The sequence below is a fragment of the Mauremys mutica genome, chromosome 11 (assembly GCF_020497125.1).
Source record: "Mauremys mutica isolate MM-2020 ecotype Southern chromosome 11, ASM2049712v1, whole genome shotgun sequence".
NCBI classification, from domain to species: Eukaryota; Metazoa; Chordata; order Testudines; family Geoemydidae; genus Mauremys; species Mauremys mutica.
Window position 1 is genome coordinate 26700391 of NC_059082.1, and position 27889 is coordinate 26728279.

General features: G+C 44.3%; 1 protein-coding gene across 2 annotated transcripts in view; it reads left to right on the plus strand.

Moving 5' to 3' along the window:
- Positions 1-27889, plus strand: part of LIPC (lipase C, hepatic type) — a 77488-nt gene that overhangs the window by 25326 nt on the left and 24273 nt on the right. The gene's annotated exons all lie outside the window — the stretch shown is intronic.

A 27889-nucleotide genomic window follows, 5' to 3' on the forward strand; every position in this document is an offset into this window, starting at 1 on the left:
CCGAAGTGCCCGAAGACCCGCGGCGGGGGCCCCCCCGCCGACGAATTACCACCGAAGCGGGACCCGCCGCCGAAGCGCAGCCCGGTCTTCGGCGGTAATTCGGCGGCGGGGGGCCCCCACCGCGGGTCTTCGGGGCACTTCGGTGGCGGGTCCCGGAACGGAAGGGCCCCCCGTCGCCGAAGACCGAGCTGAACTTCGGCGGCGGGTCCCGCTCCGTCTTCGGCGGTAATTCGCCGGCGGGGGGGGGGGGGGTCCTTCCGCCCCGGAGCGGAAGGACCCCCCCCACCCCCCCCCCGCCGGCGAAGACCAGGAGCGAAGAAGCTCCTGCGCCCGGCCCCGCAAGAGTTTTCCGGGCCCCCCGGAGCGAGTGAGGGACCCCGCTCCAGGGGCCCCGAAAAACTCTCGTGGGGGCCCCTGTGGGGCTCGGGGCAAATTGCCCCTCTTGCCCCCCCCCTCTGGGCGGCCCTGCATTCACTGTGAAAAAAGTATTGCTTCACAGTCGTTCTATTGACATGCTCTGGAACATACTGATAGCTGCAGCTATCAGAGGCCAAATTTTAGCATGTCATTGAAGCCATCAGCATGGACATTTTTCTGAAGTACAATGGCCACCCTTGTTTGGTAGCTGAAGCTTTAAAACAAGGCTCTTGTAAAGAATTAAATGAAATAAAATGGCATATCCAACAAGCATTGCTATATAAAGTGTTGTGCTGCAGTAAGATTCCTTTAAAAATATTTTATTTAAAAGCACATTAGTAACTACAAAGATAAACCTTATTCTCCAACTGATGTGATTCACAACTAGCAGTGCTTGGAAATTGGAACAGTAAAAACCCAGATAACCGTTACATTCACACATATATTTTCAAAAAGAAGCTTTGTAAGGAGCTGTGACTAAAATAAATGGGCAAATGTCAGGCTTCACAGGACTTGTATTTTTAAAAAGTCACTATGCTATGTCAAATCTATAGTATTATCAATCCTTTATGAAATACTTACAGTATATAAACACATTGTACACTGTGGTGAATACTTCAGGAAAACAGCTCCCTATTGTGATTTTGGAATTTTTTGTTAGAGTTGTTAACATTTTATGAAACCTTGCTAAGAAATTACTCTCAGAAGTGCCTTATTTCCAAAAAATAATATTCTAGCACTATTTTACTCATCCCTATTCTCAGCTTTATGAGGTGGGGCAGGGTCCACACAGAATAACCCATTGACTAGAAAATGTTTACACGGAATAACTTTGTACGGCTTAGGAAAACATTTTGGTCCAAGGAAGTTTTCAATCATCTTTGGAATGAGATAGCCCCACAACTTTGTTATGGCCTTCACAAGCATTTGTCACTCATCCCTGCCTTACTGGCCAATCACAGGCTCCATGGAGTAACTAGCAGACACATTTCAGAGGGGTAGCCGTGTTAGTCTGTATCAGTAAAAACAATGAGGAGTCCTTGTGGCACCTTACAGCAAATAAATGTGTTAGTCTCTAAGGTGCCACAAGGACTCCTCGTTGTTTTTACTGACAGACACATGTACACTCTGCCATGTGATCCCCAGGTACCCCATACTCCAGTACTTTTTCTTTCAAAAGATGCTGCATTTGGCATTCCTGCTAAGATAGACTTGTATGCAGTATATATCTTCCCTCACAAGTGTGTCAAACCATTTGATTTCAGCTGGCAGAAAATGCAGAGGCAACTGCTTTCCACTTCCTACATTTTTTCACGCCTATCCTTTTTATTGTAATACAAAAGAATCCATGTGGCACTGTAGGAAGAATGAGATCATATGCAGCCTCAAATAACTCTAAATATTCATTGTTGAGGTAGTTTTAAAACCATGCCCATTTTGAACAGCCACATCTCTAAAAATCCATCCTCAATTCATTTACAATGATGACATCACTTTATAAATTTCCTTAGCAATTGGAACTCCCACACACTTAACTATACCAAGCCTCATAAATGTAACCCTTCCGCCAGGTGGGGCTGGCAGCAACTAGGGCCAATTTCAATATCTAGGGGTTCCTTTTAACAATACAAAACAGAACGGGCTTGAGCCCCTAGCCCCACTCAGAAATTTACCACCATCCCAGAGCCCCTCTAAGAGAATACCTCCCAAACTTGCAAGCACTGAGTCTGTGTATAACAAAAGAACTTTTAATAAAAGGGAAAGGGAGCCAAGCTTTAATCTGAGGAAACACCACAACCACGTTCAAAAGCATAGGACAATAAGCAAACCCAACCTCACTGTGTGTTGAGCAGTGTCCTTTGCCCCATTTCCCACCTTGTGGTGGGAAAGTCCAACAAATCAATGTCCCTTTAAAATATCACTCTCCTCTCCCTCCACTGCACCCCACTCACAGTTGGCTGTCCTTGGTTAGTGAAGACTCAGAGTGCAGAGGTGCATTTATATTGGGGGAGGGGCAGGAGCATCGAACAGTGCCTCTGCTGCCACTGGCTGCTGTCTCCTGGCCACCAGCCCACTGTCGTCAGCCGCCACTGCTCCCACAACATCATGTTCTGAGGTTCCACCACTTAACCCAGCTCTTGGTGATTTCAGCAGGTAGCAAGGAACCTCAGAGCTAGTGCAATCTCCATGCATTGTCCCCACACAAGGCTTAAGTCTTCACTCCTAGACTAGCTCAGCAGTGATGTCAGCTCTAGGAATCACCAACCAGCAACAAAAACTCTGAACGGAGTCTAATCAGCTCCATCATTACACACTGGAGAGGGGCAGGTCAAACAGCGTCTAGGACTCTTTGGGCAACCTCCCCACCCATGCTCTTGTCTACTTGGCATCCATACCCCCTGCTTAGCAAGTGAGGCTGAGTTTAGGGCAACTCCCTTAGTCAGGGCATACTAAGCACAATTCTGCTGCCCTTCACTCGTACAATAAGGGAAACATTTCATTAGCCCTGCATTCAAATACTAGAGTGATTTGTAACTCAAAACCAGCCAAATTGATCAATTTGGCAAAGCAACTCCATCTGCTGCACCCCTAGGTAGAATAGGCACATGTATGCAAACATGGTCTGCTCCTGAAGTGTTTTCCCCTGCCTTATCGCTAGCTGCCAGGGGAGAACTCATTCAGACCCTGCTTACACTAGCAATATTTTTAGAAGCCTTCTTTGCCTGATAATTTCACAGCCTCTAGTCTACCATTCTCCTAATGAATGCAAATTTAAAAAAAAAACATGATAATTAAACAGAGAAATATTTCATCCTGTCAAATATTTGTCTGTCTGGAACATGAGGAGAGGCTGGGATGGAGAAACTGATTTGTCTCCATAGCAATAAGAGGAAATATACCTGTAAAACTGTCTGCATTGATCTGCTGCAAGACAATTATTAGAAACCAGTCCAAATATCTAAGCAAGTTTCAAGCATCCTTCACAGGCAGTGGTGACTAAAGGACCATAGATGGCTTAGTTACTGCCACACCATCAGGTTAGCTTCCAATTGTGCCTTTGTTATGGTCAGGCTTCATTTTCTTGCTGAGGCTCACAAATGGTGCTTGTCCTCACCTAGCCATATCTATAATCCAGGACAAATTGTCTTACTTCAAAAGTAGTTTTTAAACTAATGAATTGCAGGACTTAATAAGGAGGAAGGGAAATAAATCAAGCAGATGCAAAATAATTTTTCTTTAGTCAACCACTATAGAGGGCTCTGCTAGGAAGGCTCTCTTTAAATGATAGAGAAATTCCATTCTCATACATACTGTATGCAACCCACAGCTTTGCTCTAGCTCTTGCACTGCTCCATACATCATATGCCCCAAGGAAACCCTTCTGTTCCTTGAAAGGAAGAACATTTCCTTTTACCAAAAGCCCGCCCTGTACTCAAGCAGACAGATGTGAGCCATTGTGTCTTATCAACACACTGGTATGGGACAAGTGTGGGCAGTCAGCAATACCTTCTGTAAGTATCCACACCCAATGCCATGTGCCTAATCGCTACAGTATTAGCTCAAGTGGATGATACACAGGGAGCATGCCTGGTAACGAAGCTGGACTAGAATTTTATTTGTTCATTCTCATTTACTCCCATTTTTCCTCAAGCATTAGCTCTGTTCCTAGATTAGCTCTGGAACAGAATACTTTCACAATGGCAGGGCTTCTCCCCAGCTTCTAAGTGAACACTGCCCCATCCTTTGAATACCTTTATTGGCCACACATGAGCAAAAACACAACTGGTTCTTCACCTCACTTCTCTGCCAGTTCTTCCACAGCCAGTGCTGCTTTCTGCCTGCTCTGTTTCTCTTCTGGAACAACAAGTCCAGGGCAACCTCCCTGGATACCTGGCCCCCTGTTCAAAAGACCCACCACAGGAGTTAGCTCTACCGCCCAGGCACAGCCTGCCCCAATCACTCCTAAGTTTGTCCTGTGGCAGACCTCTATAGACCCAGGTGTAGCCCTGCCCCTTTTAATTGGCTCAAGTGGGCCCACCTGCTCTCAGACAGGGGTGCTGGGCCGGTCAACTCAAAGGGACCACCTATTCTGTGACAAATACTATGACTAATTTTTGGTCCATCCACAGACATTTACAGGGACATATTTCAGATAATTCACTTAGGTTACCAGCATTTTCCCCCTACCCCATCCCCAAGTATCAGGAAGTTTGAGTTACCCAACTATACTGTGGACACTATACATATGCAACAGATGCAGCAAAAAGATTCATTAGTTCCACGGAGCAGCTCTCTGAGTTATTTTCTACCTCCCATCTCCATGTGAGTAGGCCGATGAAGGGAATGGCGTGATTCCTTCCATAAAAGGTTAAAGCCTAATTGGAAAATTTTATTTTAAGTGGCAAGTGAACCTGACATTTTTGGGTAGATAACAAGCATCCAGGTGCACACTTGGCCTCTGTCACGCTTGATTAAGGTTACAGGATTCTTGCATGGCAATAATATCAGATACTAATTAGGAATGGGTAAAGCGGTTTGGCTAAATCAGCAATTGAAACCTTTGCCCAAAAATGAAAACAACCCGTATCCTAAGCTCGAGAAGCATTGTTAAATTTTGTTGTTGATTTTTCTTTTTCACTTCTTCAGGCCGAGACCACAAACCTGCCAAAATACCATGAGAAAGGCAGTCCTCATGGCATTGCTGGAATTATGCAAAAAAGCATATTCTTCTGAAATTGCCAGCTCAGTTTTTCAGACCCGAGAAGTTCAGTCGGCTAAAACAAGCAGCTACATTTTTGCATGTTTATTCAAACTTTGGTTGGAGTGTTGTTGTAACCAGGTCAGTTTCAGGCTATTGCAGACACAATGCGGGTGAGGTAATATCTTTTACTGGACCAATTTTGTGAGCTTTGCCCCACACTAATATTAACACTAGATCATTCTGACATAAATTGTACTAGTTGCAAATTTGTCTTTTCTACAAAACTGTCTTTTAATTTTCATGCAAAAACATTTCTAGTGAAGGATGCAGTTTAAAAAAAAGTACGTCCTGCTCCTGTTGCCCCCATGCAAAAGTCCTTGATATACTTTGCCAGAGCACTGATTCTGGACCAGTGTTTGTTTTGTTCATGAGAAAAATTGTCCTGCACTAAGTAGATGTGTTTTTACTGCAAACCTTCTAAGAAAAGAGGTAATAAAACTGAAGGATTGGAGGGGAAATTATGTTTAGGATGAAATGAACACTTGTTTAAAGGAATAATTCTCACTACATTTCTGCAAAATGTCTCCTTTAGAGTGGCTACCACACAAAGTACTAACTCAGGACTACAGAGAGCTTCAGAAAAAGCTTATCAGTTGACAGATTAGAATAACTGCTACATACCTTTGAGGTTAGAATGCTTAGAATACAAATACTGTAATTCTATAGTACTGTAATTATAGTTAATAGTTACCAGAAAGGTTAGAAAGGAACTTGTGCAAAATAAAGGAATCTCTCTCCATTTAATTGAAGGTTTTGCTATTAGATTTGTCAGTCCTAGATGGAGGAGAATGTATTTCTCTTTTTTAAAAAACAGCATGATCTTTATGTGAATCCAGAGAGAAAATTATGGAAGTTATTAAACTCCCTGGTAGAAGTGTAATAGATGGAACTGGGTGGATTTTTTTTTGCTTGCAGTGTGAGTTGTTTAGTCTAGGCAGCCTCCATAAATCTGAACAAAATCCATGATGTTGTTACACAGCAAAATGAAAGAGAAAGAGGACACATACATCACATAATCTCCATGGGGGTTGGGTCAGTTCTTGGAAATGAAAGTGAATCTATCTCCAGGTGTTATTTACAGGTTATTCTCAGGAGCCTTAGAAGCAAGAGAATTTCAGACAACTCTTGGCACCTGACATGCTTGGACCTGGAGTGCTGATTTATCTAATACACCTTTTAAAATGAAACTTGCAAGGCACTATAAAAGCTATTCTAATTACTAAATATCTATATTAATAGAATAAACAATGGTGGAAGCAGCCATTATGGCATCTTCCTAACTTTGAGAGATAATAAAAGCAACCCTGCACCTGCATGCATAAAAAAACAAAAGATATCTTCAAAGGTTGCTGTGAAGTATTTGTATATTTCCTGCAAAATTCATGCTGGCTCTAATAAAAGAAGGAATAGAGCTCACCATACAATAACTTTCAAAGTCTACTGCCTCTTAAACTTCCTTGCTGTATTTGCATTTCCTGCATTTCAGACCCCATCAGCATTTTTATTAGCTCGAACCTCTTGCTAGGAAGTAAAAAGCAACAAAGAGTCCTGTGGCACCTTATAGACTAACAGACACATTGGAGCATGAGCTTTCGTGGGTGAATACCCACTTCGTCAGACACATGCGTATTCACCCACGAAAGCTTATGCTCCAATACGTCTGTTAGGCTATAAGGTGCCACAGGACTCTGTTGCTTTTTACAGATCCAGACTAACACAGCTACCCCTCTGATACTTGCTAGGAAGTAGCAGCTCTCATGAGGAAATGTCAGCACGAATCAGCAGTAGATGCTACCTATCTCTCTATCTAGGTAATTACACGCCCCTTCCACTTTAGTATCTACCTGCCTCACAAACAATGAATTTATCCATAAACATACATGGAAGTTAAGGAAGTACTGTTCTTCCCAGTTTACAGAGGGGGAACTGAGGTATCGAGAACTCGAGACTCAATCCAGTGCCTCACGTGCTCATTCCCAAGACCATCCTTTCTCCCTGCCATGTTTCTAAAATCTGGTCTCTCATACAAAAGATGGAGACCTAGGGTCTTGTAGTCAAATTATGGGAGTTCTCCTTTAATTTAGCCAGCTGGGATTCATTCCAGTAATTTCTTTTATACCACTCTGCAGGGTTTTTCTAGTAATGGCTGATCAGCTCAGACTAACAGCAAATATAGAAACATTTTAGATTTATTTTTAACATGCGGGGTAGTGAAAAAACACAGAGAAAAGGTAGGCATTCATCAGCTGTTACTTTCTTCTTAGGTGCTTTAAGTGGATCTATTTATATGGTATATGATTAACTAAGTATCAGTAAGAGTGGTGCATAATATTGTTACAAATAAGTTCCCACCAGGTTTTTATCATTTGTTTACTTTATATTTGGTTTTTACTATTTAGGGAAACATTTTCTTAAGCTAAGATCATTCTAGGAACAAAATCTTGAAACACTGACAAGTAACTTAACATTTGTCTCCTGGCCCAATCACGGGCTCTAGATCAGTGTTCCAGACACACATTTTTATTCATAGTGCAGTAGCATCTAAGGCAGAGGTGGGCAAACTACGGCCCAGGGGCCACATCTGGCCCACGGGACTCTCCTCCCCGGCCCCTGAGCTCCTGGCCCGGAGGCTCACCCCCAGCCCCTTCCCCCGCAAGTGCAATGCTCTGGGCGGTGGGGCATCAAGCTCCTGGGGCAGCACAGCTGCAGAGCCTGGCCTGACCCGGTGCTCTGTGCTACGCGGTGTATGGCTGGCTCCAGCCAGGCAGCATGGCTCCAGCACCGCCAGCCACCGGTGCTCCAGGCAGCGTGATAAGGGGGCAGGGAGCGGGGGAGTTGGATAGAGGGCAGGGGAGTTCGGGGTGGTGGTCGGGGGTGGGGATGTAGATAGGGGTTGGGGTGGTCAGAGGGCGGGGAACAGGGGTTGAATGGGGGCAGGGGTTCCAGGGGGGGCAGTCAGGAAGGAAGGTGGTTGAATGGGGTGGCAGGGGGCAGTCAGGGGCAGGGGTTCTGGGGGCAGTCAGTGGACAGGGGGGGTTGGATGGGCCAGGAGTCCAGGGGGGCCATCAGGGGGCCAGAAGCGAAGGGGGGTGGACATGGGGTGGGGGCCAGCCCCCGCCCCCCTCCCCTAACCAGCCCTCCATACAATTTCCAAAACCCAATGTGGCCCTCAGGCCAAAAAGTTTGCTCGCCTCTGATCTAAGGGCCCTAGTTAGGGGCTCCTGTGTGCTAGGTGCTGTACACACATACACACAAATAAATATACCCCCTTCACATGACTGGAGTTGGTATACTCTATCTCCCATGGTTACTAATTCCCTGCCCCCAGCCCTAGTGCATACTTTTCCATTTAACTGAATTAAAGCTCATCCTGTTTAAATGAGTCCCTCTGACTGTAATTTCCAGATTATTTTGTAATTTTGACTTTCACCTAGGTGCAATTCCTAGTCCCAGCACACAGCCAGGCACCCGGGCTATTTGCAATGTGGTGTTCCCCCTCTTTCCCAGGCAGCTAGAGCAACAAGAGAAACATTCCCACAGTCACAGTTTCACCTCCCCTCCATGGTGAAACACCTTCTCCATGGTGAAAAATTAGTGTAGATCCCATTCATGCTGTCCCCAGCATCCTGCCTCTCCCAGTCCCAGTAGAATAGTCAGGGCATTCTGTGACTATGGAGACAGGATTTGCAAAATCCTTGTGAGTTAACAGCTTCTACAGATTTCATCTGTTTAATTTTCTTTACATTCCCAAGTTATAAAAAGAAGGATTAGGGGGGTAGGAAGAAAATACCTCTGTGGGCAAGTTATTCCATAAATGTTCACTGCAGACTGACTTGCACCTTCCTCGGGAGCACCTGATGCTGACCATTGTCAGAGACAAAATACTGGACCTAGATGGACCACTGGCTTGATCCAGTGTGGCAGTTCTTATGCTCCTAATTTCACAGTCACTTTGTCCACTGTAAGTTTTACACAGAAAACTACCTGGCTGACCTTGCTGGTTTGTTCTATTTAACTGTTTTTCTCTTCTGAGTCTTTACATGAGGATTTCTTTATTACACATTAGAGAACTAGTTGGTGATACCTGAAGGTAGAGGACTGCCTTTCTCCAGTCCCTGGGTTCCTTGAACCCCGGTTTGTCATGAATTTTCAGAAGATAATCTGCAATTTCTGCATCTAGTCCCTTGGCTAGCTGAAATCGAGCCCTGCTGACTTATCTTCCGCCCTTCACTTGCGTACTTAATCTATCAAAATCAATTTGTTATACTTCAATTATATGCATAGATGACACTTGGTCCCTGCTAAAGACTAGTGCACCAATACCCGTCAGAATACTTTCTATTGCCATAAGATTCAGCTCTTAATGCACATAAAACAGGTGTACAACACATGAACACGTGCACAGTTAAAAAAATTTCATCTCTCAGAAAGTTCTTACTGAACATTTCTGTCAGAAAACTATTAGCTACAAAGTGTTCCCACCCAGCCACTGGATAGGGAGGTTTGTACTTGGGGAGAGGGGAAGCTAGTTAGAAAACTCAATAAATCAATAGAAGCAGTACTCAAAAGATATCAGGTTTCAATTTTATTCTGAACCTTGAGCAGAATTCCCAGGTTCATTTGGTAAAAAATGATTTTGTAACAAAGATTTCCCTGTAGAATCCTCCCAACTGAGTGCCCAATAGCTTCAGTCTAGTAACAACTCATTTGGGGATTAAATTGTTCCAACTGCATATATGTTTTGTAACCTTTCTGCACATGATAAGGAAAAATTGTTCAGCCGTCTGGTCCTACGCTACAGAAATTATTGCTAAAGAACTTTTTGATTTCTCTCTTATAATCTATATATATAAACTACCTATTAACTAGTTCTTGAACTATATTCTCTGCTAATGCTGCATCTCTTAACTGAAGCTTTAGACACTTGGTTAGCTCTTAAGAACACAAAGTAACCCACTACAACTCTTTATTACCATTTAAATATCATCCACTGTTCAACTCCTCTCTCCTCACACTATGGGGACCACTCTGCCAGGTGTGTATAATGTGTGCTTTGGAGGAATAGGCACAGCAGTATGGAGAACTGTCCATGTTGAACTAAGGAATGTTCGGGCCTAGACCATCACTTCTCCACTATAAGCTATTAATTCTCAAGCTGTCTGGGAGCTCAGCAGGAATTCATTTGGTACCTATTCCTCTTCTCTCAGCGATATCAGGAGAGGCAGAAGAGTGGATAATTTTTGCAAATATTTTTCTATCATTATTCACTGTCATGCCTGGCCATGGTATAGAGACTCCACTCGTTTCTTTAGCTGATGATCTAGTGACAGTGGACAGAGGCCAAGTGCCCAGGATGATATTATTAAATTTATTAGCCTTTGATATGGCTGAGCACAAAGTATTGCTGACATGCCAGCAGGATCAAATTGGCCAATGGAATTGTTCTTTAGATTCTCTGTTCTTCGCTGCAGGTCTCAGGGAAGAACCTGGGAAGTAGCAGACAGTGGATAGCACCAAGTAGCTGCTCACTTGTGGTGGTGACACAGGGCTCTGATCAGCCATGGTCACTGTGGCACATATACAAGGCTACTGAGGAGACTGTGAGGCACTGTGTGTTGCCGGTAACACTCAGATCTAAGTCTCTCTTTCATCAGGCTGCACTTTGATCAGAACTGCCATTGCTTGCCCAAGACACATACACTAACTAACTCAGCTGCAGCTCAGTCTGGGGTGGGCAGAGGTGATGCTGGCAATGCAGTCTGCCTGCTTAGCCTAGGGGGCTGGCAGCTGCGCATTTCATCTGTGCTGTGTCCATTTTTAAATTTGCTTCCCACTTGCTTTCAGGGGCAAGTGACGGTGTTGGTGCTAATCTAGTAAATCCTATATACTCTAGGAGTGGCTCTTTTTGGGGCCAACTCTCACACTCTGCTTTATCATGATGGCCATCAGCAGCAGAGGTATTTTTCCTGACAGTCACTGCTTGCAGACTCTTGGAGAATGGAGGGTCCCCAGGATTTCAATGCCTGTGACAGCCCCAATTTATTAATTAGAGCATGGTAGCAAACACATCGTTTTGGTCAAACCTGGATAATATAGTGTGTTTGGTTGGGGTGGCACACAGAGTGGGGGCTCTATGCACTGCATATTTGGGACAGATTAATTTGTTGAGCCTTTATTTACAGTAAGTTATGATCCAAGATGCCACAGCATTGAGCATGTAAAAACCATAAACTAAACAGGACAGTTACAGCGGAGGCTTACAAAAAATCATCAAAACATTACTTTTGATGCGTTTTTCATCAGTAACAAAGGAAACTGGTATAGTGAACATTTGCAGGACACAACTGGCGTTCCAAAGGGGCAGACATGCAGGATGGAAGGGAACTACCTACTACAGTGGGGAGAGTATTAATCAGAAACAAAATGGACGTGTAACCCGCTATTCAGTGTGTTACCTGTCACCCGTGGGCCTGGTCCACACAGAGGCTCATGCTTTAGCTCTGCAGATCTTGGGGTCAGTCACTGGAGATGACTAAGCTGATGGATGTCACAGAAGCACTACTGTATTTCCACAAAGATCTGTAAAGCATAACAGAAGGGAACAATTTTATATTATTTTTGATTGATCGCTGACAGTAAGAGCAATGTGTGGTGTGAGTTCTCTATATCCACACACCTAATTCCCACAGATTTATACATCCTTGGTGAAAATACCCTCACACTTACAGTGTGACCAAGTGGCCAGAGCACACAGGCCTGGAGGTTAGGATTCCTGATCAGCCAATGACCTTTTGGCCTTCACCAAGTCACTTAACCTATGTGTGCCTCAGTTTTCCCATTTGTGTTGTGGGTGGTGAACTACATACCCACCTCTGAGTGCAGAGGTTAAAATAACTAAAATGCTTTCAGCTCCTCAGCTGACAGGCACTATACACATACAAGCAGTTTTATCATCACATTGACAAAAGACACTGCATGTTTTGACTGCACAATGAATTTCAATACAGTGGAAAGACATGGTCATTCTTGGCAGAGGCTGAAGAAGTATGATTTATGCAGTTTATCCTTTCCCATTCTGAATCACTGCTCTCTCACATGCGTGAACTGCCATCTCACCTTCTCTGCCCTATAGAATGTAACAGATGCTGGATTCAATACACCAGCCAAAAACTGGGAGCATGGGTAGATTTGTTACATCCACCATGTGCTACATAGAATATACACGGTAGGGGAAGGTGACTTTTTGGTGACAAAAAAATGTTAAGACGACAACACAAAATTAACCTCTTCTAGTTCACCTGCCAGGATTTTATTTACACAGCTGTTCTCATGCATAACCCATCTTTCTCCTTCTGACTCCTTCAGTTGTCTCATCTCTGCTTTGCACAAAAGGGCTGGAAGGATGTCACTCTTGCATGATTTTGGTAGCATTTGTACACTTACAGATCTAAGCAGTAGCAGATATTCACCAAGTGCCATAACAGCTCCCTTGCTCTTCTACCAAGACGTTACTCTCTCTTTGGACTTGGAGCATGTAAGAGTTTGACCTCCTGGATAAAAAGTAAACAGTTCATTTTCTCCAGATTCCATTCCTTCACATTAGAGATACTGTGGTAAGCTTTGCTGCGTCCCCCCCCCATTTGCTATAGGAACATTAAGGAGGAGGATTCTCATGACTGTTTTTACAGATTCTTTGTAGGTTTTCCTAGTCACTTGTATGGAGTTTCACATTGCCACCCATACTAAATCTCAAGAAAAACTTCCTAATGGTAAGAACAATAGGACAATGGAACAGACTAACTAGGGAGGTTGAGGAAGCTGCTTCACTGGACATTTTCTAAAGGAGGCTGGATAGCCATTTGTCTTGGATGGTTTAAATACAACAAATCCTACATTTTGGCAGGGAATTAGACTTGATTACCCTGGCTGCCCCTCCTGATTCTACCCAGTATGGTTTATAGCAGCGGTTCTCAAACTTTAGCAACCCAAGGACCCCCATTTTGATTTACAAATTTTTGGGGACCCCCCAGCCTCCTGCTCAGCCCAAGGCCCCACCCCTACTCCACCGCTTCCCCCAAGGCTCCTCCCCCCTTCCCACCCCCCACTCACTCCATCCCCCCCTCCCTCCGTCGCTCATTCTCCCCCACCCTCACTCCCTTTTACCAGGCTGGGGCAGGGGATTGGGGTGCAGGAAGGGATGCAGGAGGGAGTTTAGGGTGCAGACTCTGCGTAAGCATACACCCTCCCGCCCCATTGCTTAGAGGCTTCACCAAACAAAGTTTTGTTTTTCAAGTTTGGAGTTTTAGGGATCATTCATCAGCTGTGCTGAACTGCTGGCCAGCTGTGGTGGGGAGAAGCTGAACCAGTTGTAAGCCAATCCTGGGGTCAGTTTCTAAGGGATGTTCTAACCTGCACTGGCTTGTAATGGCTTCCCCGTGGGACCAGCATGGGTAACAGTGCACCCTGGCTATGCCCCAAGAATGCCCCTCCCACCACCAGTACTGGAGGAGGAACAGAAGGGACTAGCTTTATGCCATTGTGCTGGGCAAATCCTCAGTGGCCCAGTTAGGACAGGATTAAGTCCCCTTCGCACTGCACTGACAATACAAAGAGACCTGAGCACGGCCAAGGATTTGGCCCATATAATCTAATTTTACTTCCTTGACTAGAAACCTGTGTTACTTCTAATACTCCCAGGTGCTAATTGTGCACATGACCAGTCTATGCAATGCATTTCTTTTATTCCCTAGTCCCTCCATTTGTTACAGCCCTTCGTTGCATCTTCTCTTTACCTAGGCCCTGTTCCTGCAACTGGATAAACAGGAACATATCCCTTGTGTGCACACAGGATCCTAGTGATTTCAATGTGGTGCTCAATGAGTGCAAAGCTGCATCCACACAGAAGTAACTGCAAGATCAAGCTCTTATACTGTAAGCTCTTCAGCATAGGGAAGGTCTCTTCCTGTGCGGTTGTACAGCACCTAGCACAACGAGACCAGAGGCTGATGGTGGCCTCTGGGCACCACTGCAATACAAATAAGTAATACTGTCATCCTCTTAGTAGATTTGGTGGCGTTATTCTGCTCTAATACTGGAGTAACTAAGATCAGAATCTGGCCCAGTACATAAGGAAATCCAAGAGAATTTGTTAAATTAGTAGTTAATATTAAGTAGAATTTAAATCAGCTTACAGTTCAATTACATACACATGACATGGACATTAAATATAGCCAGTATCGAGTGTATTTAATTTTTGTTTTTCACTGGTTACAATATCTGCTTCTTAAAATGTGTATTTCCCTTCCGCATCTCGTCCTTTTCACCTAACCAGTGGGAAATTGCCGTGTTTAGCAGCCAAAAAAATCAATGAGGTGATCAGTGATGTCAATAAAGCTCTTGGCATGCCTCTAGCTAGCTAACCTGTACGCCTCTTTTTTGGGCTGATGACTCTTTCTGTAGCCAGAGAGCAAACATGCTCTGGTTGAATCATTCATAAGCACCAAAGAGTGTGGGGAGGGAGCTTAGAGGGAGGGCTTTTTTTTTTTTTTAATAATAAGCTTCCATGGTGACAATGTGGTAGGTTTTAAAACCAGAAATATTTTATAACCTTGAACACGTCCTCTGTCAGATTATATCCATTGCCACTGTGTCCACTTAATAACTAGCTACTCGTGCTATTAATATTTTTTAATTTATAGGCATTTTTATGGTGCTTATCTCCACAGCATCTCAGCTTTCCGTAAACTTTAATGAGTCTGCAACACTAAGATGAGGCTGAGGCCAAACTAGAGGTTACAGAGAGGTTAACTGTCTTGCCCAAAGTCATAATGCAAGTCTGGGGCACAGCTGGGGGAGCCAGGTATCCTGACTCCCTGTTCTGTGCCTTGCCCACAAGTCCATCCTTCCACGGTTGTGAGTGCTACTGAGTCACGAAGAAGAAACTGGCCTGAATTTCAGAGGTGTTCAGCACCCACTAGTGGAAGTTGTGGGTGCCTGGTGGAAGGCACTTGAGCAGCTACCATGCGAGGTCTCACTATATGTTGAAGTGGTGCTGACTATCCAGGGCATCCTGGTCATTGCTAATGAATTTATTTTCCTCTATTATAACCACATTTACCACTCTGTGCTCCTTGCTCCAGCTTTCAGCACACCACCACAGGGGACTCAGCAACTGTGATAGTCCATCCACTTATGAGGGTGGCTAATTTTGAACACCCAAAAATTGTGAGTAGGGGGCTTGCTCCCATTGACCAAAGTTTTCACTCCTTCAGTGTGCACTAATTATCCAACTGACTGTCAGCTTTCCACCTCAGAAGTGGCTGCATTTCACTGATATTTTATATATGTCATTTGGGGAGCACGCTGTCCTCTTGAAGATGAAAGGCACTAGAGCAATTTTCAAGATACCTACAGAAGAAAAGTAGGGATCTGATATTGCATGCCAAGAAAACTAAGGGCATGGCTACACTTGTGAGTTAGAGCGCATTAAAGCAGCCCTGTGCGCTCTAACTCATGACGCGTCCACACTGGCAAGGCACGTAGAGCGCTCTGACTCTGCGACTAGAGCGCTCCTGGTACTCCACCTTGGCGAGTGGAATAATGTTTGATGCGCTTCTGCTGGAGCACCGCAGCACCAGTGTGGACGCCCTAGTCTGTTAATGTGCTCCGATCGGCCTCCAGAAGTATCCCACAATGCCTGTTCTAGCCATTCTGGTCATCACTTTGAACTCTACTACCCTGCCCTCAGGTGACCAACCGTCAGACTCGCCTTTTAAATTCTCTGGGAATTTTGAAAATCCCCTTCCTGTTTGCTCAGCAAGGCGTGGAGTGCTCTCAGCGAATCCTTCCAGGTGATCTTGCCTCCACGCACCAGGCGATCCCCAGTATGGAGCAACGGCGAGGTGCTGGACCTCATCACTGTTTGGGGGGAGGAAACTGTCCAGTCCCAGCTGAACTCCAGCTGTAGGAATTACGATACCTTCGGACAGATATCAAGGGACATAATGGAAAGGGGCCATGACCAGGACACACTGCAGTGCAGGGTTAAAGTGAAGGAGCTGCAGAATTCCTACCACAAAGCCTGCGAGGCAAACCATCGCTCCGGTGCTGCCCCCACGACCTGCCGTTTCTACAAAGAGCTGGACACAATACTTGGGGGTGGCCCCACCTCCACTCCGAGTACCACCATGGACACTTCAGAGCCCAGTTCAACAAGGCAGGAGGAGGAGGAAAGCAGGAGCGAGGGTGCTGAGGAGGAGGAAGACACCATGCATGCAGCCAGGAGCTGTTCTCAAGCCAGAAGGAAGGTAGCCAGTCATGGCAGCTGGTGCTTCGGGAAGGACAAACACCAGAGGAGGTGCCCGGTAAGTGGCTTTTATTTTGGGAAGGAAGTTATTTGGTGCGGGCTCTTGGGGCGAGGAGGGTTAGGGCTGCATACATGCCTAGATGCGGAATAAGGCATTGATGTGCTCTCTCACATCGCAGTAATCAGTCTCGGTGATCTCTTCAAAGGTCTCATCCAGGAGTTGGGCAGTGCGCTTACGCAGGTTTCTTGGGAGAGCCACTATGGTCCTTGTCCCAGTCAGGCTAACATATCCATGCCACTGTGCTGTGAGGGGCGGGGGGACCATTGCTGCACACAGGCAAGCTGCATATGGGCCAGGGCGGAAGCCACATTGTAGTAGAAAACCCTCCCTTGCTTCCCAGGTCACCCTCAGCAGTGAGATCTTCCAGGATAAACTCCTGTGGAAAATGTGGGGACAGTGTTCACTATAAGATGCCCCCTGCAACTGTTGGCTCTTTCCAAGGCACAGAAACCCAGAGGGCATCACAGCCCTGAAACAATTAGTTCCCCTTGACACTGTGCTTACTCACCATTTTGGGGCTCCAGTGGGTTATGTGCACTCACTTTGGGTTGGGCAAATTATGCTATTGTGTAGACTGTGCTTGCCCTTAAGTATGGGGGAATCATTGCTCTGTCTGGTGTGAACAATGCTGCCTCTGTTAAGTGTTGCATTTTGCCTTTACAGATGCAACCTTGAGATCTCAGCCGTCCATCTTAGCACCGTCTGAAAGACTCCAAAGAATTAGGAAGAGGCCATGTAGAAGCAAAGAAGACATGCTGCATGAAGTAATGCAGCAGTCCCTTAACGAGAATCTAAAAGCACAGGAGTGGAGGGAGAGTGAAAGGAGGATCTGCCAGCAGAATGAGGAGCATCGGCAAAAAAACGCAGAGCTCCAGCAGCAAAGCACGGATTGTCTGATAAGCATCCTGGAGCGCCAAGCAGATTTGATCCAGGCACTCATAGCCATGCAGGTGGAGCACTACTGCCCCCACCCTCCCCTGCAGCCCTTGTCCCAAAACTCTTTCCCTTGTGCCCCATTGTCACCTCCAACCCACTTTCTCCAACATCCAGGTTCTTATCACCACCAGCTGCCTCCAACACCTGTAGCTTCACCACCCAGCCCTGAAAACTACGACCCTTACCCACTGCACTCAACCCCCATCACCATGCAGTATAGCCATCCTGAAGTGCAGCACTCATTGCACAGCACTCCTGACAGGAAGGCTGAGTATGATAACAGGACATACGCAAATCTGTGATTGTACCGATCCCCACCCCACCCCCCTTGCCCTTTCTGTTTCCCAAGCAGTTGTGTTTCTTTTCAATAAATGGATTTTTTGGCTTTGAAAACATTCTTTATTATTGCATAAAGTAAAAGACACCTTAGCCCAGGAAAGCAACAGGCACTGCAAGTCAGCACAGCAAACACAGATTCCTACTAACATTGGAACCACTGCACTTCACTCCCATGCAGGGCATCAAACATTACTGGTGGCTTTCAGCCTCAAATTGCTCCCTCAGGGCATCCCTAATCCTTGCAGCCCCGAGCTGGGCCCCTCTAATAGCCCTGCTCTCTGACTGTTCAAATTCAGCCTCCAGGTATTGAACGTCCGAGTTCCATGCCTAAGTGAATCTTTCACCCTTCCCTTCACAAATGTTATGGAGGGTGCAGCACGCGGTTATAACCACGGGGATGCTGTCATCGGCCAGGTCCAGCTTCCCATACAGAGAGCGCTAGTGGCCCTTTAAACGGCCAAAAGCACACTCCACAGTTATTCTGCACCAGCTCAGCCTGTTGTTGAACTGCTCCTTGCTGCTGTCAAGGCTCCCCGTGTAGGGTTTCATGAGCCACGGCATTAAAGAGTAAGCAGTGTCTCTAAAGATCACAATGGCCATTTCGACTTCCCCTATGGTGATCTACGGCACCTTTCTGGGCCAGCCTGCATTAATGTCAATAAAATGCCCACGGTGATCCACAAGTGCCTGGAGAACCATAGAGAAATACCCCTTCCGATTAACGTACTCAGAGGCTATGTGGGCTGGTGCCAGAATTGGAATATGCAACCCATCTATCACCCCTCCGCAGTTAAGGAAACCCATTTGTGCAAAGCCAGCCACAATGTCATGCACGTTACCCAGAGTCATGGTTCTTCTGAGCAGGATGCGATTAATGGCCCTGCAAACTTGCATCAACACAATTCCAGTGGTTGACTTTCCCACTTCAAACTGGTTAGCAATGGATCAGTAGCTGTCTGGAGTTGCCAGATTCCAGATTGCAATAGCCACCCGCTTCTCCACCATCAGGGCAGCTCTCAGTCTCATGTCCTTGTGTTGCATCTTTCGGAACACTGGCCTGGGACTAGATGCTGTGAGGTGCTGAGCACCTGAATCTCCCATTGAAATTAAAGGGAGTCAATAGTGTAAAGCATCTTGTAGGTTCCAGATCCAAAGGAGACATCTGACTTTCTTTACTGGGTGAGGGAAGGGGAATGTCATTTTAGTGTCTGGCTCACACACAGCCTGTATGTATCTGTATAGCTGAGTTTTGTTTCTCACTTTTTGAGATTGTCATTCCTTTAATGGTATTAGCATACAGATTTTTATGCCTTGAGTTTCCCTCTTCTGTTAAAACTCTTAATCAAGAAGAAAAAACTGCCACATCAATATGTTATGGCTCTAGTTCTACAGTGTCTTCAGATCTTATACATCATTAGATTCATTGGGCTAATCCTTAGAGCCTGACCAACCCACTGAGGATTCTCCCAGCCTAACACCTGCTATGCCTGCCACCTTCCCAGATTCTCATCCAAGGGGTGCAGCTGACACATCCCTTTGACTCAGAGATCCATGGCTGCTGGCATGCTTTGGAGTGTGAGCCTCTGGTGTAAATTAGAGCATACGTCAGGCTGCTGTAACTTGCACTGGGGGTTCAAACAATCACAGCATCCAAAGGCACCTTTTCCTCTGTCTTCATCCTCCACTTCATAGTCTTCCATGCTGAACGTAGCTTGGCTGGACTGGAGGATCTTGCCTATGTTGTTTTAATGGACATAGGTGTAGTATTCTTAATATGTATCCACAGCACCAGCAAGCATATAAATAAGCACACACTGGAGAAAAAGGTGACATCTCTATGAAATAGCAACAGGATTCACATTCAGGGACACCCAGGGAGAAGGAGTGTTCAGATCCACAAGAAAGAGCTATAGGACCCACCTGGGAGATTTGACTCCATGTAATTTTAGCTGTGAAGATTCCTCTGCTGCAGCTGCTGGGCAAACTTCTTATCCCAGGCTGACTCAGTCTCACAGACAGCATCATATCACGGACAGACATTCAGGGAGAAACCAGCTGAATCACTCTGCAAGCACAAGTCTATTCAAGGTTATCCAAAACTAGTGTAGATGTTCTGTTTGTAGAGTCTTCATCTGCATTAAATATCATAGTCACGGCCTAAAGAAATACTTAGTGATGCATTGATGTCCAGTTAAATTTTAAAAACACTCACTCACATTTTATGTACATGCACCTTACATATTAAGCAAAGACCAGCAACTTCTAAATCCAAATTTCATTCATATTATGTGCTGTAATTGTATAGAAAAAATATAATTATATATTATATACACAAATACGTACATCACAAACTTATACAAAAATACATATAATATACCCACACACTTTTCATCTACATCTATAACTACACATACATACCCACACCCACAGTGGTGATAATCATATGACAAATTGCAAGGCCATACAATATAGTGTATCACATGGTTTACCGTTTATCAAGCAACTTCGGCCACCTCATCACTGGCACTGACCACTAACCCATCTCCATTGACACTTACTTTCAATATTCCAGATTCTAAGCAACTTCCAAGAGTTGCCATTTTTTAAGCAACTTGCCAGAAAAATGATTCTCTCCCCCCTCTCCCCAAATGTGGAATTCTCCCCAAACTATTAACCCTGCCAGAGCAAGGAAAACAGTGCTAGAGCAACAATAGGTTAAAAGGTTAAATATTCTATGAGCCTGTAGTGCTACAAAAAGGCAGCTTTATACCTTTGGAGATTGAGATTTACAGCTTCCAATGGGACACGCATCATTTACTACTAGCTGCCCAAGTTAATGCACCTTATAATGACTTTTAAAATATAATTTGCTACATCTTCTTATATAGCTGGGGTCATGGTAACTAAGGTGATCTGGCTTTACAGGGAAAGTGTTAGAAAAATCCTAATAAAAAAAGTTTTAAACTCCCTAAAATAGTTCTTCTGTAATGTAAGTGACATACAGTATAGAGAATGCAGAACAAATGTGTGGTACAAAGGTTTTCTCAGCACTCATTTTGGACTGCCTGCATAACTCACTAAAAGCTTTGCCAATTTTAAATAATGCATCAGCCCCAACTTCAGCTAAAAAACCCTTTATATCACACCACCATAAATCTCTTCCTGTAATATATTATATGAAAGATCTTTACGGATTATAGCTGGAGTGCTTGATATCTATGAATTCAGATTAATGAAAAAGAAAACACCTAAGAAGTGTATAGTATAGAGAATCTATATGAATTCAGTCTAAGGTAAATAAGCAGGAAATGTATTTAACTTGGTCTTAATGGGGCTGGAATGTTCTCTAATTCCAAGTCTTTTTTGCTAAGAAGCTTTCTTTCTAAACCCAATGCATGAACAGACAGAACCTGCAGTGCATACCATTTACAAGAATTTGTTGCAGAAATAACTGCTTTGGATCATCACTTGTTTATCCGGCACCCACTGTAAGAGATGACCTTGGAGAAAATTTAGGACATGCCCAAAACCTTCTGGGCCCTTTGATCTGAAATCAGTGAACATATTGAAATGTTGTTTAGATGAACACGCCTAGTGACTCTCAAAGCAAACAGCCACTATGTGCTTCAAAACCAGGACTTCCCGGGCAGCTATTTTTGCCTTACTAATTCTTCCAGACTAGAACAGTAAAAACAAAATAAAGTTTTAAAAAAGCCAAAGGGTTGGATGAAAGGTAGGCAAAAAACAAAACCAGAACAGGAACACTAGACGGAAGAGCAGGCGAAACCAGAAAAGCAAGGGGAAAGTACTAGCAAATGAAGGTTCCATGGGAAATACATACTTCAATATTTTTAGCACCGTTTCTACTAAAATCCAATTCTCTTGGAACTGCAACAATTTAATGTACTCAGTCACTAAGTTATTTATCTTAGACTGAAACATCTGGCTTTCTGGGAACTTGCAAAGACATCAGCTTAATTCCCTGTAGCTTTACCATATGCATAGCTCCACTCCAGAGCCACTCATCTCAATGCCATGCAACAGAGCTATTATAGTGCCAGTGGGTTGGAAGGCCTTCCACGGTTGTTATTCTGATGGGTGAATTTTACCTCCCTTAAAGACTGGAGAACTTCTGTAGAACAATCCAGGAATATTTCTACCTTGTCTCTCTCATAAACATTCTCACTATTTTAGCTGAATTTCAAATACAAGGTCATATTTCACATACTTTATGATCCCTCTTCTCCTTCTACCTAATACTGCGGTGCAGAAGTTACAATGAAATTGTGACATCTCAGCCATTTCCATGGCAAGTTGTCATCAGGCTAGATTGTCACTTCACTGCAAGATCACGCAGAAAGAAAAAGCAGGGATGTGAGGAGGAAGAACACTTCTATTTCTAGCACAGATATCTTTAAACAGAACTCCAAAAAAAAAAAAAAAAAAAAGAGTCACATCCTTTGCAAAACTGTCCTCTTTTCAAATTTCCCCTGTCATTATAGCCCTGCTGTAAAGTGAAATGGATACGGAAACCATACAGCAATGCGATTTTCTCCCTCTCTTTTGCAAGAATATATAAGGAGAAGAGGAGAAAAGAAAAGAGAAAGAGAAAGAAATCACAATGTTCTGACTTGGTTATACAAGATATACACACAGTTTGAATCCTTGGATCAACATTTCCTTCCTATCTCCTACATTTCTTATTTAGAGATGGGTTGACTATTCATAACAAATAATTTGACAAACTTACTCATCTTTTTTCACAAATTATCCATGAACAAACTTTGATTTTACTAATTTGTTCCTTATTCAAAATTGTTTGGCTCAGCTGTTGTGCAGAGACCACTATAGATCAGTGCCCAATATATTGTCTCTTTGCTCATTTCTACTTGCCTGTCCATTTATATTTATCTTTTGTCTCTAGTCTTATATTGAGATTGTAAGCTCCTTGGGGTAGGGACTGTCCTTTAGTTCTGGCTGCACCTACCACTATGGGGTCCTAGTCTATGACTAGGGCTCATAGGAGCTATGGTAATAGCAATAGAAACTATGAAAAATGTTTTTTGGCCTTATGCATATTCTTAAAAGCAGGAGGGAAATGAGAGCTCAAGATGGGCATATGCACACTTCTGGCATGTATCTTGGCTAAAAAATTTAATCACACATTTTCATACAAATATTTTCAGTGAATATTCCTGTAAAGGGGGAAACATCGTTGGGATGAATGTGTGCAGAAAATAAATAAAAAGGGGCACATATAGGCAGAGTATATTCACAGTCTGTATTTGAACAAATGTCCATGAATACTTTTTTGCAGGATTTGCCCAGTTCTAAATCTGATCAACGTCAATAAAATTTATTTCCTGTGGGAGTTTTGTATAAATAAGAAAGCCGGGGGGGGGGGGGGGAAAGGATTATTACTTCCCTTTTACTTACGCCTTTAAATGAATGTGTTGAGTTTGACGTTTGTGGTACATACTTGTCCTAAGAATTTCTGACAAGACTTCTTTTTATTTCCCAGTATTGCTGCGAGTAGAATTCAGGCTAGGTCAGGTGAAATTCATTTATTTCAATTTAACAATCGCTTTCATACAGTAGAATACTGGGCAATCCCTCATGAGCTTGGAAAAACACTATTTAAGAGTTCAGAAGGTTAAATAGAACAAGTGTGTGTATTTAGAGGAATTAATTCACCCTATTTTATGAGGTCCCTTCCAACCCTGATATTCTATGATTCTAAGATGAGGTCTGCTCTAAACCAGTAACTAAACCTACATTCGCTATATTACTGTGACTGACAGCACTCACTACAAGGCAGAAGCGTTAAAATCATCAGAACACTCTGACTAGGGGCAAGTCCACCCTTATGCAGTGAGCCAACACAAAGCCCATGCACCATATAAATCTCATTAAGCTCTCAAATTTAAGAGTCCATGCACCCTAGATGAACATACCATGAGGAAAACCCTGTTACTTAGTAATTAATGAAAGATGCTTAGTCCTTTCAGGGGTGGTACATCCTCCTAGATTTCTTTTTATAAGAATAATCTACACTGTCTCCCTTTCAGAGAGCATAAAGTGGAAGTCAGGAGACATAGGTTCTAATCCAGACTCTGTCCAAGGACACTCTGCCTCTCAGTTTCCCCATCTGCTGAGGATAATCACCACTTGACTGTGACACTGAGAAGACTAACTGATGTTTTTAAATTGCTTTAAGATGAAAGATGCTAAAGAAGTGCAAAGTTGGTATTTATATTAACCAGAAAAGGAAAAAAGGCCTCAAGCTTTTGAGACTCAGTCTCTTTCCATATGGTTTTGATTTTTAATGAATGTGAAACGGGTTGACCCACAACTTTGTTGGCTTTTGTGTTTCAGTCTTTGCCCATCTTTCAGACTAACCGTTACTGCTGCTACGCTTGGCTCCACAGAAAGTAAACATTCTTGGAAAAAAGATTACATTGAAGTTTTACACAACAAAAGGGAGTTTAATAGGGGAAGAGAAAGATTAAGAAGAACAAAGCACAAGCACCAGAAAATAAATGTCTGTTTGGATGGTTTTTGAGCCAATACAGTATTTAAAACTAATGAGGGAAGCAATGTGGATTTGGCAAGAGGAGAGACAATTAACATAGCACTTGAGCAAAGCAGAAGGAGAATCTGTTCATTTCTGTTTCTTGACATACAGGTTATACTGCATGTGCTGCGTCCTCTTTGAAAACCTTGAAACAAACACAGTATTATATGACTCATGTGAAGATGTAAGGGAGATGTTTCAGAATAGACAACAGCACGTGGGAACTAAACTATCACAGCACTGAGCCTATGTTCACAGTCATCTCTTTAAAGATCTGCTAGAAAGGTTTTTGCTGGTCTTTTTATATTCTCAGAATCCTCCAATATTGTCATTTGAGACATACTTAGGCATTGGCAGTTTGCATCTCTCTTGGTCACCAGCCTGAATGCTTACAGGGGAAGGCAGTTCTGAATAAACAACATCAACAGGAGTGTGACTAGGGTATCATAATAAACAGATGATAAAGATCTCTGATCAGTTATCCTTGATAAGAAACCTTTGCAGGTAGCATGCACTCATTTATGTTTTAAACCCAAGGCCAGATTAATGCAGGGACTTTAGGGGCAGCAGCCCATGGTCTTGGGCTAAGGGGCGCCCCAGATGCGGCCTGCTTCTTCTTTCCATCCAGCCCACGGCAAGTTTCTGCGCAGCAGGCCAGACACTGGTCCCTGAGCCTCGGCGCTTCCCCGCCTCCAGGCCTGGAGCTGCAAGTGCCGGCTTGCCAATGTGTCCCTGCGGCCCCTAGGCAAGGGGCGTTCAGGGAATCTCTGCATGCTGCCCCCAGAGCCAGCTCTGCAGCTCCCATTGGCCGGGTACCGCAGCCAATTGGAGCTGTGGGGGCGGCACCTGCAGGCACAGACAGCATGCACCGTGCAGAGCGGCCTGGCCCCTCTGCCCAGGGGCCGGACATGCTGGCCACCTTGGGGAGGAGAGCAGCGTGGAACCAGGGCAGGCAGGCATCCTGCCGTAGCCCTGCTGCACCGCCAACCATGAGCCAGCCAGCGCCAACCCCACACCCCTTCCTGCACCCTAATCCCCTGCCCCAGCCCTGAGCCCAAACCCCCAGGGGCCCCACAAACTCTAATAGCTCTGAGCCCACAGGAAAGTTAATCCAGCCCTGTTTAAATCACAGATCAAACAAATTGTACTTAATAAAGAAAAGAGCAGTTGTCCTTAACCTGAATATTATTTACAGCTGTTTGTTCTACTGACTTGCATCTTCAGTGATATCAGTGTTGGGTATTTCTTCCAATTGTTCTTTCTGTGGAAGGTAGTTAAACAGTTTCTGTTCTAATCAAATTTGGACATCTAGTGTATAGGTCTAAAGTTCTTTCTAACATGTATGCACATTCTGTGACTTCCACGACCTCCATGACTAAATCGTAGCCTTAGTCATAGCTCATCTAAGTTGTGGCCGTGGCTTTAACCAGGTCTGTGTGTGGTGTCTTATTCACTGCAGTGTCCAGCCCAAGGCTCTGTGGATAGTTTTCAAACTTCATTATTCTATGCAGTCTTGTTTTAGCCCTATTGGTCCCAGGATATAGGTGGGTGAGGTAGTATCTTTTATTGGACCAACATCTGTTGGAGAAAGAGACAAGCTTTTGCGCTTACACACACCTGAAGAGCACTCTGTGAACTCAAAAGCTTCTCTCTCTCTCACCCACACTTCTTAAGCTCATTACTTCTTATCCCAGGAACGTGGCCCTTGTTTTATGTACATATTTATTTTCATGTACAGCGTAACACATTTTGAGCTGATCTCGCTCTCAGGTCTCTGTAACAGATCTTCCAAGTGGGTCTTAAAATTCTTAGTCCTGATTAGCACTTGATTTTTGAGCCTTTTTATTTTGAAAATTCAAATGCACTATGGAACTTTGCAATTATATTTTACTATGTAATTGACTAGCTTCTAGAAAAACTACAGTGACAGAGTCCAATCTGGAAGCTCAAAACTTCATACACTGTTTTCCTCTTGAAAGCACTATGTGCATTAACAGACTGAGGCCATGGGCAGCGTGTGACTCCCGCATTCAGGGAGGCTGGACCTGAGCGCTGGAAGCTCCCTGGAAGTGGGGAGGCCACAGGTGCCTGGACCATGGCCCTACTCCCTGCTTCTCCCCAAGGCCTACCCCCAATCAGCATCCTCCCCCCAAGGCCCCACCCACGCTCCACCGCAGGCCCCACTCAGCCCTCTCCCCTGAGGGCCCTCCCCACCCCACCCGCTGCTTGTACCTCTCTCCTCCCCTTCCCCGGCGGGGACCCCACACACACGTCTCTCTACCTCTCAGAAGGCCACAGGGGAAGCGGCAAAGAGGCACAAGAGACAAGCGGGGGGGGCCACAGGGGGAGGCGGCGGACCAAGAGCACAAAGAGGAGCAGTGTGGACGGGGCCACAGGAGAAGAGCGGGACAAGGGAGTGGGGCCTCAGGGCAAAGCGGCGGCGGCACTCCAAAGGCAGCAGGCTGGCAGCGTGCCTCCAAAGGAAGGTGTGCTGTATGCTGTTTTGGGAGACTTCGCCTCCCCTGGCCTATTATACCCACCGCCCATGACTGAGGCGCTCCTTTGTCTCATAACACAGCAGACTCTGTTGGAACTTTTCACCTTTGACAGTCATGAATAAGTTCCAAACTGCATTTTTAAGTTCTTCCTCCCAGACCTCCCACCAAACCAAAAGCTCACATCACAACCACCACATTCATACAAAACCCCCAATATAGTTATTTATTGCTGAGCAACATCAATAATATATATGTCAATGTATAAAATGGCCAGTAACTAGCAGGAATTCAGTCAGAGAGCAAAAGTAATGTAAGAGGGGAAAAAAAACAAAGTAGAGGTGTCCATTTTATGATGTTCACTAGGTTTTTAAGTGCTCTTCTCATTTACTAAGAATGCAATACATTTTATGCCTTGCTATAGATAATATTCACAGCTCCTTAAAGTGAGTCCATGGTTAAGCATATCTGCTTCTTTAAACTGTCCCCCTGGTTTGCTGTGGCTTGATCTTTTCCTTATATTGCTCTGCTCTGAAACCAAAGGCCTCATATACAAAGTAAGCAACTCATGACTGTATGCTGTGAAAAAGAAATGATCAAGCTAAGTTCTAAATAGCTATAATGGTCAAATTGATTTTTAAAGACAAATATGGCATACTTTCTAGAGACAAATCACTTGAGATCTGCTCTAATGGCAGCAGAGGTCACCCAAAACCCTAAACAGAATGATAGGATTGTATTAAATGATTGCTTTGTCATAATGCTACTTGCTATGCATCTACTAGTACATACACATTAGTTATATGTTTCCTGCAGAGCTCCTATGCACGCAATAATGTTGTAGAGTCACAACAACTGTACCTCATCCTTGTGATAGATACTGTATCATGCACCATAACTATAAAGCCCATATTTCCCGTGTAATTGCAATTATTGAAAGAGACAGGCTCAAATCAAACTCCAGATTCAAACAGCATCAAACTTTGAAAGAGGTCAGCTT